Source organism: Schistocerca americana, chromosome 2 (genome assembly GCF_021461395.2).
Source record: "Schistocerca americana isolate TAMUIC-IGC-003095 chromosome 2, iqSchAmer2.1, whole genome shotgun sequence".
Classification (NCBI taxonomy): domain Eukaryota; kingdom Metazoa; phylum Arthropoda; class Insecta; order Orthoptera; family Acrididae; genus Schistocerca; species Schistocerca americana.
The window spans coordinates 675,910,582-675,924,031 of NC_060120.1; positions in this window are offsets into that span (position 1 = coordinate 675,910,582).

Here is a 13,450-nt window from a genome sequence, read left to right on the forward strand (position 1 = left end):
CATATTTTATCTCATCCATTTATCAATTTATTGGTTGTTATGCAAGCAGTAATGAAGGAGAGTGAAAAAATACACTGACGGAAAAAAAAATCACTACACCAAGAAGGAGCTGCGCGAAATAAAGAAAAGTTGATAGGCGTGTTTCTACAACTGGAAGATGATGTCCATTCAAATTTCGCGTCTCTTGCATAATAGTGGCGCTAGTGGCGCCAGTATGAGGTTGCAAATCAGGATTGCTTTAAATACACGCTGTAACGGTCGTGAACGTTAGTTACATTTGAGATAGCATGTGGTGAGTTTATTTTAGACAACAATGCCTCTAACGTAACAAAGCCTCACTATCAACAGGGCAGACCTGCGTGTTCGGCGTGTGGCTCTGACGCATCGTACTGCATCTGCAGCATCAATTTGAGCAGAGGCTGGCACCACTGTGACACAACGAACTGTTACACAGGTTACTTAGAGGACAGATCGGAGCCAGACGCCGTGTAACGTGCATTTCGCTGGCCCCAAACCATCGGTATTTGCGACAATTTTAATTTGTCAAGCGAGAGCTCATTGAAGGGCAGGGTGGAGGTCTGTTGTGTTTTCTCATGAAATCTGGTTCTGCCTCGGAGCCAGTGATGGCCGTGTGTTGGTTAGAAGGAGACCAATCGAGGGCCTGCAAACAACCTGTCTGCGTGATAGACACACTGGGCCTACACTTGGAGTTATGGTCTGGGGTGCGATTTCGTGTGACAGTAGGAGCACTCTCGTTCAAAAATGGTTCAAATGGCTCTGAGCACTATGGGACTTAACTTCTAAGGTCATCAGTCCCCTAGAACTTAGAACTACTTAAACCTACCTAACCTAAGGACATCACACACATCCATGCCCGAGGCAGGATTCGAACCTGGGACCGTAGCAGTTGGGCGGTTCCAGACTGAAGCGCCTAGAACCGCTCGGTCACACTAGCCGGCGCACTCTCGTGGTTATCCCGCTGAACCGAGGTACTACTCAATTCTATAGAAAATCAAAAATTACAATCTCACCACAGTTATTTAAAGGAAATAGGAAGCCCGTGATCACTGGTGATGGACAAGCTTGTGATTGTTTTACAATTTTAATCTGACTCAAAACAGACTTTATTATAAACTTCAACTCGCACATTTGTCCTCTTACTGATGCAATATACAAATCTTCACTTTAATCGAATTACATAAACACGAATGAGAATCATATTTTGCGTCCGCAACCAAAATCATAGATAGTCGGCGCGGTGAATAAGCAATCATAAACAATCATTCTTGTTTAACAATATCTCAAAAGACTAATAACACTATACACTTCCAACCCAAATTTACACAGCCACATAACACCACAACTTCATTAAGAAATCAAAGATCTTAAAGCTTAATAAAACTGAACTGCCCACATAAAGGTCCACGGTGAAACATGCTTAAAACTAAAAATGCAAAGTGGGCCAACCAAGGTCGCAAAACTGGCACACAGGAAAAATAACAAGTAGCACATTTATTAAAGATACACAAATGATTAACATAAGTGTTAAATAAGAATGGCTAGTAATAACTCAACCAGTAAAATGACTTACAGAAACGCTAATATTAACAAACTGACCTCACTTAACTAACGGACATAATGGCTCAGAATGATTCCCAAATTGCACTTTAGAGAACAGCGTTAATGCCCACAGCAGTACTTGGAAGCAATAACGCTACGGCCAGCAGTCAATAGGAGTATTCACTCCCCACGGCTTGTGCACAAGCTCACTAGCAGGTGGTATATATTTATATATAGTCGGACCGGCCTCACAATGAGCGGTGCTGACAAAACCGCATCGACTCCAGGAAACGAGCAGACTTAACAAATGGCCTGCAGCACAAACGGTTCAAATGGCTCTGAGCACTATGGGACTTAAATTCTGAGGTCATCAGTCCCCTAGAACTTAGAACTACTTAAACCTAACCTAAGGACATCACACAGAAACATGCCCGAGGCAGGATTCGAACCTGCGACCGTAGCGGTCGCGCGGTTCCGGACTGTAGCGCTTAGAACCGCTCGGCTACCCCGGCCGGCTCCTGCAGCACAAATAGATTGCAATGAAAACAAGGTCAAATCACAGCCACACTGCAATATATAATCAGCATGCCCCTAATTTCTTAGGGAGCAATAACCTAACATTACCTGTCTCCCAGTAAATTAGCAGGAAACTTAGAGATTACTTCCAATTGCCTTAAGGCATTTTCAACATTAAATGAACATACCCCCCCCCCCCCCATGAACCATGGACCTTGCCGTTGGTGGGGAGGCTTGCGTGCCTCAGCGATACAGATAGCCGTACCGTAGGTGCAACCACAACGGAGGGGTATCTGTTGAGAGGCCAGACAAACGTGTGGTGCCTGAAGAGGGGCAGCAGCCTTTTCAGTAGTTGCAAGGGCAACAGTCTGGATGATTGACTGATGTGGCCTTGTAACAATAACCAAAACGGCCTTGCTGTGCTGGTACTGCGAACGGCTGAAAGCAAGGGGAAACTACAGCCGTAATTTTTCCCGAGGGCATGCAGCTTTACTGTATGATTACATGATGATGGCGTCCTCTTGGGTAAAATATTTCGGAGGTAAAATAGTCCCCCATTCGGATCTCCGGGCGGGGACTACTCAAGAGGATGTCGTTATCAGGAGAAAGAAAACTGGCGTTCTACGGATCGGAGCGTGGAATGTCAGATCCCTTAATCGGACAGGTAGGTTAGAAAATTTAAAAATGGAAATGGATAGGTTGAAGTTAGATATAGTGGGAATTAGTGAAGTTCGGTGGCAGGAGGAACAAGACTTCTGGTCAGGTGACTACAGGGTTATAAACACAAAATCAAATAGGGGTAATGCAGGAGTAGGTTTAATAATGAATAGGAAAATAGGAATGCGGGTAAGCTACTACAAACAGCATAGTGAACGCATTATTGTGGCCAAGATAGACACGAAGCCCACACCTACTACAGTAGTACAAGTTTATATGCCAACTAGCTCTGCAGATGACGAAGAAATTGAAGAAATGTATGATGAAATAAAAGAAATTATTCAGATTGTGAAGGGAGACGAAAATTTAATAGTCATGGGTGACTGGAATTCGAGTGTAGGAAAAGGGAGAGAAGGAAACATAGTAGGTGAATATGGATTGGGGGACAGAAATGAAAGAGGAAGCCGCCTGGTCGAATTTTGCACAGAGCACAACATAATCATAACTAACACTTGGTTTAAGAATCATGAAAGAAGGTTATATACATGGAAGAACCCTGGAGATACTAAAAGGTATCAGATAGATTATATAATGGTAAGACAGAGATTTAGGAACCAGGTTTTAAATTGTAAGACATTTCCAGGGGCAGATGTGGACTCTGACCACAATCTATTGGTTATGACCTGTAGATTAAAACTGAAGAAACTGCAAAAAGGTGGGAATTTAAGGAGATGGGACCTGGATAAACTAAAAGAACCAGAGGTTGTACAGAGATTCAGGGAGAGCATAAGGGAGCAATTGACAGGAATGGGGGAAATAAATACAGTAGAAGAAGAATGGGTAGCTTTGAGGGATGAAGTAGTGAAGGCAGCAGAGGATCAAGTAGGTAAAAAGACGAGGACTAGTAGAAATCCTTGGGTAACAGAAGAAATATTGAATTTAATTGATGAATGGAGAAAATATAAAAATGCAGTAAGTGAAACAGGCAAAAAGGAATACAAACGTCTCAAAAATGAGATCGACAGGAAGTGCAAAATGGCTAAGCAGGGATGGCTAGAGGACAAATGTAAGGATGTAGAGGCCTATCTCACTAGGGGTAAGATAGATACCGCCTACAGGAAAATTAAAGAGACCTTTGGAGATAAGAGAACGACTTGTATGAATATCAAGAGCTCAGATGGAAACCCAGTTCTAAGCAAAGAAGGGAAAGCAGAAAGGTGGAAGGAGTATATAGAGGGTCTATACAAGGGCGATGTACTTGAGGACAATATTATGGAAATGGAAGAGGATGTAGATGAAGATGAAATGGGAGATATGATACTGCGTGAAGAGTTTGACAGAGCACTGAAAGACCTGAGTCGAAACAAGGCCCCCGGAGTAGACAATATTCCATTGGAACTACTGACGGCAGTGGGAGAGCCAGTCCTGACAAAACTCTACCATCTGGTGAGCAAGATGTATGAAACAGGCGAAATACCCTCAGACTTCAAGAAGAATATAATAATTCCAATCCCAAAGAAAGCAGGTGTTGACAGATGTGAAAATTACCGAACTATCAGCTTAATATGTCACAGCTGCAAAATACTAACACGAATTCTTTACAGACGAATGGAAAACCTAGTAGAAGCCAACCTCGGGGAAGATCAGTTTGGATTCCGTAGAAACACTGGAACACGTGAGGCAATACTGACGTTACGACTTATCTTAGAAGAAAGATTAAGGAAAGGCAAACCTACGTTTCTAGCATTTGTAGACTTAGAGAAAGCTTTTGACAATGTTGACTGGAATACTCTCTTTCAAATTCTAAAGGTGGCAGGGATAAAATACAGGGAGCGAAAGGCTATTTACAATTTGTACAGAAACCAGATGGCAGTTATAAGAGTTGAGGGACATGAAAGGGAAGCAGTGGTTGGGAAGGGAGTAAGACAGGGTTGTAGCCTCTCCCCGATGTTGTTCAATCTGTATATTGAGCAAGCAGTAACGGAAACAAAAGAAAAATTCGGAGTAGGTATTAAAATTTATGGAGAAGAAATAAAAACTTTGAGGTTCGCCGATGACATTGTAATTCTGTCAGAGACAGCAAAGGACTTGGAAGAGCAGTTGAATGGAATGGACAGTGTCTTGAAAGGAGGATATAAGATGAACATCAACAAAAGCAAAACAAGGATAATGGAATGTAGTAGAATTAAATCGGGTGATGTTGAGGGTATTAGATTAGGAAATGAGACACTTAAAGTAGTAAAGGAGTTTTGCTATTTGGGGAGCAAAATAACTGATGATGGTCGAAGTAGAGAGGATATAAAATGTAGGCTGGCAATGGCAAGGAAAGCGTTTCTGAAGAAGAGGAATTTGTTAACATCCAGTATTGATTTAAGTGTCAGGAAGTCATTTCTGAAAGTATTCGTATGGAGTGTAGCCACGTATGGAAGTGAAACATGGACGATAAATAGTTTGGACAAGAAGAGAATAGAAGCTTTCGAAATGTGGTGCTACAGAAGAATGCTGAAGATTAGATGGGTAGATCACATAACTAATGAGGAAGTATTGAATAGGATTGGGGAGAAGAGAAGTTTGTGGCACAACTTGACCAGAAGAAGGGATCGGTTGGTAGGACATGTTCTGAGGCATCAAGGGATCACCAATTTAGTATTGGAGGGCAGCGTGGAGGGTAAAAATCGTAGAGGGAGACCAAGAGATGAATACACTAAGCAGATTCAGAAGGATGTAGGTTGCAGTAGGTACTGGGAGATGAAAAAGCTTGCACAGGATAGAGTAGCATGGAAAGCTGCATCAAACCAGTCTCAGGACTGAAGACCACAACAACAACAACAACAACCAAATCCTGTCGTGACAAATGATTAAACCATTAACTCTACGGCTGCCGGGCGCATACACAACAGCAGCCATTCCCAAAGCGATCAATATGTCCTAAAACAAGTTAAAATTTGCATGAAAACCACTTAAATCACACACTCCACAGATGATGAGAAACGAAATGAGGAACATCAGCGTTCTTGAAATAGCCACTGCGGAACCAAGTTCAGAACCATCTGCAGCAGCTATCCATGCCACAATAAGTTTCAACAGTCTTCTTACGTAAGTTGGAGCTTGCAAATTACGAGCCGGGAAGCTGTTCAACGTGAGACGACCAACCCACTACAACTTTTCACGTCAATGCGCCCAATGATCGGCACCGTACATCCGGCGCGACAAAAGACAAAGACGGCGAGCACGGCAAGGCCCATGCACCACGATTAGGGACGCAGGCTTGTTTTCAACACAAGTTGGCTCGTTGAACGACGACCGGAGACTCTGCCGTCACACGTTCACCCGGAAAAACCGCCAGGGGGAGCAGTGAAAGATAGCAAGACAGCCGAATATCGGTATCAGCGATGCAAGTAGGACACCCAAGCGCCAGCCACCACACACCCTGTTTGCAAGTTTCTACGTCAGTCTGGTAAATTGACGTGTTGTTCTACCATTCATGAACAGCATTGCACTGGGTGTTTTCTACCGGATGACGCTCGCCTACATACCACTGTTGTAACCACGTATGTTCTATAGACTGTCGACATGTTGCCTTAGACTTCTGCCTCCAATCGAGCACGTGTGGGATATCAGCGGACGACAACTCCAGCGCCATCCACAAACAGTATTAACAGTCCTTGTATTGGCGGACCAAATGAAACAGGCGAGGAACTCCATACCATAAAATGACATCCGGTACGTGTGCCACACATTGCATGAGGTTGCGATTTTTCACCGTCAATGTATTACAGACTTCTAGGGGTTGTAGCGGGGACTAAGTAGATGAAGATTTGATAAGAAACTATGTCCAGGATTGTCCCGTGTACACATGAAAGAAGTTTGAATGTCGTATCACTTTCAAATCTCCCACTTCACGAACGCACACTGGCTGAAAAGAGGGCCTGCCGTCAGGTCCCTGTTGTAATTATGACATCACATAGCACATTCGTCCGACTATAGGAACGGCTGCAAAAAATTGGTACGTTCGATAAACGTACGTTGGCTGTGGTGCTCCACGGGCGTGCTGCACTCTCGACTTCGAAGAGCGCGTCCTTCGTCAAGCAGAAGAGAAACCGAGAATAAGTATTGTCCATGGCATGTGCTCCTACAGCACACGTGTCACTTCAGTGTCTCCGCCGTGTGCGTGGCGTGAAGAGTGAGATTTGAAAGTGACCCTATCCTCAAACTGATTTTACATCCAAACAGTACTTTTCCGGACGTGGGTTCTTTATGAAAGCTTCGCCTACTAAGTCCCCTCTACAACCTCTAGAAGCCTGTAACAGGAATTTAGAATCACCCTGTATAACTGAAGCCACTAAAGCCAACAAGACATTATTCTAAAGTTATTTAAGTCAGCCTTCAAAGCGAATAAAAGTTCGTTGTTGATATTAAGAAGTTCAAAGTGTGAGATTTGCACCATGTGTAGAATCACTAAGGAGCATGACATTTGAATTAACACGATAATATGTTATGCATACGCAGAACTACCTGACAGAGCTTTCAAGTGACAGTCAGTATAGAAGTATTTATTTCGGGTGTGTAGTGATAGATCGAAGTTAATTTTTAATCAGCAGTGCCACCATTCCAATCTCATGACTGTTCTAAATGTAAGAATGTGAAACCATCAAGACCTACTGCAGCTACCATTCATTGCCCTACTCGATAAAATATATTACGACAGCAGCACCAACGAATAGAAGGTGTGCGTGATGCTATATAGCCGATTGTGTTTAACAAACAGCTAAAATTTCTAAAACTAAAAAATTCTATACAGGATTTATAGCTGAGTTAGCACCCATTCTGAACATAACATCCAGGAGATCATCTCATCAAAAACTGTGCCCAACGTTTGGAAGAAAGTAGAGGTCACAACCGCCTACGACAAGGGAAACAGAAGTGATAACTGTGGTGAGATTGAAATTTTTGATTTTCTATAGAATTGAGTAGTACCTCGGTTCAGCGGGATAACCACGAGTTATTTAAAGGAGACACTTGTTAAATTGCCTTCCAAAATTTAATTAGATTTCCATGATCCCTTGATCCCTTGATCCCTTGATCTAAATTTCATCCTTCCTATATTATTTATTATTTATTATATATTAAAACATTCAGCCCACCTCTCACAAATAACATTAATGCATCTCTACCAATTTTTTCGAATAGATAGAACACTCTGATCCCTCTCTCTGCAAATAGAGAACTCATCGGCCATTTTAATTGCCTTCATGTACGAAAACTTAAGCTCTATATGTAAACTGAAGGTGGAGGGAAGCGAAAGGAATGGAAAGGGAAGTGATTACTGATGTCAGCTGCATCGATACATTACACGGAATCAACGACGACGAATGAAAATGTACGCCGACTGGGATTCGAACCCAGGATCTCCTGCTTACTAGGGAGGTGCATTACCCACTGCGCCATCCGGGGCACAGTGTTAGGGCAACTGCGCCGAGCATCTCGGCACGCTTCATGGTCAAATGTCCGAAGGAACAGACACCACACATTCATATAATTGATTTGCCTAGGTGGGCAATGCATTCACTTTCAATGCAGATGCACAGGTACATCAGAAATCCTGCGTGCGTCTCACAATAGTGAGCGTGGAGGAAATGGACAGGGACTCCAGATAGGCGGCCCTCAGTTGGAATCTGGCTCAGCTAGGAGGCGTGCCGAGATAGTCAGCGCATGTGCGATGAATACTGTGTCCCGCGTGGCGTAGTGGTTAACACACCTGCCTACTAAGCGAAGCATCCCGGGTTCGAATCCCAAGCCCATTTTCACTCGTCGCTGCAGATTATGCGTGATGTCCCGATGCAGCTCAGAACCCCTTCCCTTTTCTTTCCCTTCTCCCTCCCTTCACCTTCATTTTACATTTTCAGTTTACATATGATGTATCACAGTTTCAGATTCCGCTTGGTGTCACATTCGTATACTTGTTGAGCTCGTCATGAAAGTAGCTTCTTCTATATTTACAACTACATCCATACTCCGCAAGCCACCTGACGGTGTGTGGCGGAGGGTAGCTTGAGTACCTCTACCGGTTCTTCTTTCTACTCCAATCTCGTATTGTTCGTGGAAAGAAAGATTGTCGGTATGTCTCTGTGTGGGCTCTAATCTCTCTGATTTTATCCTCATGGTCTCTTCGCGAGAGGGAGCAATATACTGCTTGACTCCTCGGTGAAGATATGTTCTCGAAACTTCAACAAAAGCCCGTACCGAGCTACTGAGCGTCTCTCTTGCAGAGTCTTCCACTGGAGTTTATCATCTCCGTAATGCTTTCGCGATTACTGAACGGAGCGCGCTGCTCTCCGTTGGATCTTCTCTACCTCCTCTATCAGCCTTTGGTACGGATCCCACACCGGTGAGCAGTATTCAAACAGTGGGCGAACAGGTGTACTGTAACCTACTTCCTTTGTTTTCGGACTGCATTTCCTTAGGATTCTTCCAATGAATCTCAGTCTGGCATCTGCTTAACCGACTATTAATTTTATCTGGTCATTCCATTTTAAATCACTCCTAATGCCTACTGCCAGATAATTTATGGAATTAACTGCTTCCAATTCCTGACCTGCTATACTGTAGCTAAATGATAAAGGATCTTTCTTTCTATGTACTCGCAGTAGATTACATTTGTCTTCATTGAGATTCAATTGCCATTCTCTGCACCATGCGTCAATTCGTTGCAGATCATGCTGCATTTCAGTACAATTTTCCATTGTTACAACCTCTCGATATACTACAGCATCATCCGCAAAAAGCCTCAGTGAACTTCCGATGTTATCCACATGGTCATTTATATATATTGTGAATAGCAACGGTCCTACGACACTCCACTGCGGTACACTTGAAATCATTATTACTTCGGAGGACTTCTGTCCATTGAGAACGACATGCGGCGATCTGTTATCTAGAAACTCTTGAATCCAATCATACAACTGGTCTGATAGTCCATGTCCTGTTACTTTGTTCATTAAACGTCTGTGGGGAACTGTATCAAACGCCCTGCGGAAGTCAAGAAACACGGCATCTACCTGTGAACCCGTGTCTATCGCCCTCGGAGTCCCGTGGACGAATAGCGCGAGATCGGTTTCACACGATCGTCTTTTTCGAAACCCATGCTGATTCCTACAGAGTAGATTTTTAGTCTCCAGAAAAGTCATTATACTCGAACATAATACGTGTTCCAAAATTCTACAACTGATCGACGTTAGAGATATGGGTGTATAGTTCTGCACATCTGTTCGACGTCCCTTCTTGAAAACGGGGATGACCTGTGCCATTTTCCAATCTTTTGGAACGCTACGCTCTGCTAGAGACCTACGGTGCACTGCTACAAGAAGGGGGAACCAGCTATAATGAGCAAACGGAGCCTAAGAGCGAAAAATTTCACTACATTTCATAACTTTGCAGCTTCCTGTAACAGAGGATGTGGCTTTTCTCCAGAATTAACATTACAATTACCGAACAAATTTCGTAGCAGGTTTGTTTACAAATGAGCTTCGACGCAGCTGCAGCTGGACTCTGGTCAGTCTAACTTCCTGATCCATGTCTTACGGAATTATTACAGCATACGTTTATCGCTTGCCAAAATCCAAAAATGCCATAACTAGTAGTAGTAGTAGTAGTAGTTGTTGTTGTTGTTGGTGATGGTGGTGGTTGTTCGAAGCGTTGTTCGTCTGCCACACTAATGCTAGCAGTTCTTCTAAGTGACCGTGAACGTGCTCTTCGTTCTTCCCCGAAAGTATTAATCAGCTTAGCATGTTTGCCATCTTTTCGTTAAGTGTTCGGAGCCGAGGTTGTAACATTATTAGTCAGAGAGCACTTCTGAAGTCCCTGCAGGTAGCAGAGTAGAGGCAGAGTATCCACTTCCAGGCTTCTCCTGTCATGGTTTACTAACACTTCTCGGAGAACAAGAGACGTTAGCGATTTTTCCATGTTGCCTCAGCAATAACTTGTTTTTCGCTTTCGTTGGGTAGTTAATGGCATCGAGCACGCTCTCAGTTTAGCTGGTTGTCTTCTCCGAATGAAATATTTTGTGCCTAAAATATGTTTCATTTCCCTTACTAGCGAAATCATACTATTTTGTATTATCTCTTATAAGTCTAACGATCGAAACATTCAAATACAGACATCTGTTCTTCAAACGCAGTACGTTTAATACTCTCTTCGACAGCTACGGTGAGGTGGGAAAATGGAGAGGGGAGGAGAATAGCAATCCGCTCTCAAATTCCCATTTTTTGGTAGTGCGTGGACTTTTCTATTTCACATTACGTTAGCGCAGGGATGGCTAACAAACCTACAGCTGATATGTTTCTTCATTCTTGTGCAGTTCTACATAGCACTTAGTAGGGACACGCAAGTCGCCAAAGTGGCGTTCAACAGAAAGACTTGCAACAGTCCATTTAACCACACGGAATTATTATTATTTTCTGTACGTACAATTGCGTTTGTACGGAACCCTCAGAGCGCGAGTCCTACTCGCATTTTCCCTCTCCATCATCATCATCATCATCCAGAATGGTTTCATGCAGTCTGTCACTGTACCATCCTGTGCCAACCTCTCAGAGTAGCATTTCACCTAAAGGTTTCGAACATTTATTGCACATATTCCAGTGTATGTTTACAGTTGTTACCCTCTACGACTCTAACACCTTTTAAGTTATTCCTAGCACTTTCTGTGATCCTGTCCCTCTCGTCAGTGTTTCTCACATATTTTTGCTTTCCTCGTCCATTCTGCTGTGGAACCTCATTTGTTATCAGCACAGTTAGTTTTCAGGATCCTCTTGTAACAGCATTTCAAACACTTACTTCGGGATTTTCCCCTACCCTTGGTCCTTTTCCGCACAAGTCTTTGTTCTGAACCAAAAATTCTCAGAGATTTGTTCCTCAACTTAGGTCGTACGTTTGATCCTTGTGAACTGCTTTTAGCGAGGAATGCACCGTATGCTGATGCTGTTGCTGCTTGTTACATTCTTCTTGTTTAATCCGTCATGCGTTATTCTGCTCCCAGCTACGTGGTCTCCAGTTTTGCTTTTAAGTTTATCGCCAATCTCATTTCTGCTACTCCCAATTACTGGCTGCACGCTCAGGCGCACTATTAAACTTTTGGTAATTTAAAGACAGAATTACCCACATTATCAACATGGATACTGAAGACTGACTATTGAATGCCGTAACTATTTCATGAAAGCGTTCAGCGGCGCACTAGTTGTTGTAAGACGGGGCGTGAGTGGCGCCTTGTTTATGTTCATTACTTGTATACACAGTAGAGTCCTCGTCCAATTGAGGGCACGCAGCCAAGCCGCCGGCCGCCTAAAGCCGACGTCGCAGCGTTTATAAAGCTCAGCTGCCTCTTGTTTGGCTAAAAGGGGAACATCAGCAGGGAGTAGACCTATATTCTTACTGCATTTTCGAATATATATATATTCAAGTAACAGCGAATGTCAGTCTGGGGACGACCTGCAATGTGTGACCGATACCAGAAGAAAACTTCACAGGCCAAGATGACAAAAAAAAAAAAAAAAAAAAAAAAAAAAAAAAAAAAAAAAAAAAAAAAAAAAAATTTCATTCTATGAAATGTGGTGTCAGCACAACTCTGTCGAAACCGATCATCCAGTAAAACACTTTATTAGCGATCTTTGCTTGTGGTGGTGGTGGTGGTGGTGGTGGTGGTGGTGGTGATTAGTGTTTAACGTTCCGTCGACAACGAGGTCATTAGAGACGGTTTTGCTTGTGAATTTTTCTTCAGTTATCAAATTTTCGACTAAGTTCAGTTACTGCCGAATTGCTTGGTACGCACAGGATGTTCTGTGACTGCACGATCTGTTTTCCCCTGTGTATACTTTTCTTATAATTACATCAAATTCTGGAGACTGCAGAATCTGCAGCGGTTCTGATCGGCCCATTTTCGTCATGAAAATCTGTTACTTTAAGATGGCTAGGGGAAAAGAATGGCTAAAGACTCATGTCGGAGGACCTTCTTGACACGCTCTTTCTTTAACCTATGGCTGAAACACAAACTTAAGTGGTGCTCTCTATTTTCCTTTTTTTAACTGTTACTTTCTTCCGCTGCAGACCTCTATAACGTATCCTATCCCTTCGCTGATAATGTCCTAGGATACCAGTAGTCAAGCTGTGCTTGCCGTCCGCAGTTTTCACCCTTGTTTTATAATGGCATGCTTCTCGCAACTAACAGCATATTCCCAAAAGGTAAAATAACGTGAACAGCTTCTCAAGAGTCAGTAATAATTTAAGATGTGATTAATTTCAATTGACGGTGAATTCGAACATGAATAAGTAAACTTTGCCACCTACCTTGGACAGAGTGCGAAGTAGCGTCGTCACTGCGGGATTGACAGATGTCAGAAGTGGAATATTTTATTGTCTTTCATTGCTAGCAATTCACGAGGGTGCGCAATTTGGACCAATCAGCTGCTGTCGCATAAATATCACACGGAAGTAGCTGATTCGTATATGTACGTTATAGAGAATGTCATCTTCGGATGTGGTACATCAGAACATGTTTGTGGCAAATACTATGAAATCAAATTAAGGCTGTTGCAGTACAATGCAAGGAGCAGAAGGAAAGTTACACACACAAAACAGGTAGTAAACATTTTGTGATAGTTTCTCATACTGTATTAATATACTTATGGAAGATCTCAATTACTAAGAAGATGGTAGGGGAAGG